The sequence below is a fragment of the Colletes gigas genome, unplaced genomic scaffold (assembly GCF_013123115.1).
Source record: "Colletes gigas isolate AHSC1104 unplaced genomic scaffold, ASM1312311v1 Colletes_gigas_Sc00015, whole genome shotgun sequence".
Lineage (NCBI taxonomy): Eukaryota > Metazoa > Arthropoda > Insecta > Hymenoptera > Colletidae > Colletes > Colletes gigas.
The window spans coordinates 6116567-6118334 of NW_025106644.1; positions in this window are offsets into that span (position 1 = coordinate 6116567).

Here is a 1768-nt window from a genome sequence, read left to right on the forward strand (position 1 = left end):
GCTCGTTCGACGTTCGACGTTCGACGTTCGACGTTCGACGTTCGACGTTCGAGATATCGAACTTTTTCTCAGCGACGCTCGTCGAACAGAGATATCGGGCTTCTCTCGACGGCTCTCGTCGAGCTGAGATTTCGGACAAATTTTCTTAATAATCCGTGTTCTTTCTTTCCGTCATTTTGCCCAACGAATCTCCCCTGATTTCGATCTCCTTACGATGCAACTTTTCATGAAAAATCTCGGCGTAACCTTTCCTTCGTCTCAGGATCGTCGCGTCTTATTTGTTTACGTTCGGATGACCAAATTCTGTCTAAATGTTTCCTGTAGTCTCTCGAGCGGCTACTAAATTTCAAATAATTCCGCGTATCGACCCGTCGGCAATTTCCAAAATCGCGGCCTCTCGTCCCGGAAACGACAGGCTCGTCGTCGATTCGAGAGAGAAGTCTCGGCTGGAGCACGGAAGGAGGACGCACGTGTCCGGCTTGTCAAGAAGTACCTTTTCGTTCTCTTCCGTTTCACGACGAAAAGAGCCACGGAGCATTCTCTCGCGCCCAGCTCCGCCTTCTGTTACCGTTAGTACGTACTTTGCATTTATCGCATCCCGGGACGTGCTGGGCTCCAGCGAAGAAACGTTCCTGAGCTCAAGAGGTAAATCGAAGTATGATCAAACAACTTGTTCCGTGGAAAAACTTTCCATAGACACGGTTTTAAAGTTGCATCAATTATAAACAGCAGAAATTTCCTTGAAATTTATATCGCGTTTATGAAAGAAATGCACCTCACAGAGGAACCGAGGAACCGACAAAGCAAGAGACTTGTGAAAGAATACGATGATATCGTAATAAATTAAGAAAACATAGAAAAGATAATTCCATCGGTACTTAAACCCTTTGTACTCCAGTGTAATAAAGAAAATTGTTCGAGTTGAAAGGATTAAGTAATAGGAAGAAGAGCTCGATGGTCGGGGCACAGAGAGTACATATAACACCAAGTACGCAAAGCTTCCGAGTGCATTACCGTCTGGCTCCAGGATAGATGTAAATGTTCTAACATTGCGTTTCTGAATGCCGCGTGTGCAGCCATCGTGATTACGTATGTTGCAAAATATTAACGCGGTGTTGCACGGAAGGCCATCCACTAGCCAACCATTTCTAGAAATTCCCTGGATGATAAAGCTGCGCTGAGCCGAGGTTTCGAAAAGCACAGCGAGCTTCCCTTATTAAAAGTTAAGTAAGACAAGTATATTCCAAAATAAATTTCTGAAAAAGTGCACTCGGAGCGCTCGAAAACAGCGAGAAATGGAAAAAACTGTACCGCTTCTCTGTTAAATTCAATAACAGTCGGTAGAGTCAAAATGGATGACGTTAAAATGTTTTCGATCTTTCCGTTTCAAATGCATACGCGGCAACGTCACTGTTTGTGCCTTGAACAATAGAACAGCTATTCCACTATCCAGTTTTAAGTGTTCCGCCCTGCATTGTTGACACATTTCCAATAACGATAGCGCGATAATACTTTTCAACGATTATAAATCGCGACAGCAAAAAATTCCAATATTTTAGGCGACTTATCAGCGCCAAAGTTACAGGTTACGTATAAAACAAATAACATTTAAATATATCTACGTAAAACTTGGAAAGTATCAACATTGGTGGACGAGGTGGTCGTTTAGTTTTCAAACGATCCACGTATATCAACTTTTGTAAGCGGCAATACCATGTTAAAGCGTATCGCGTAGGCTGGTTTATGTCTCCTCGTTGGTACCGAAAGG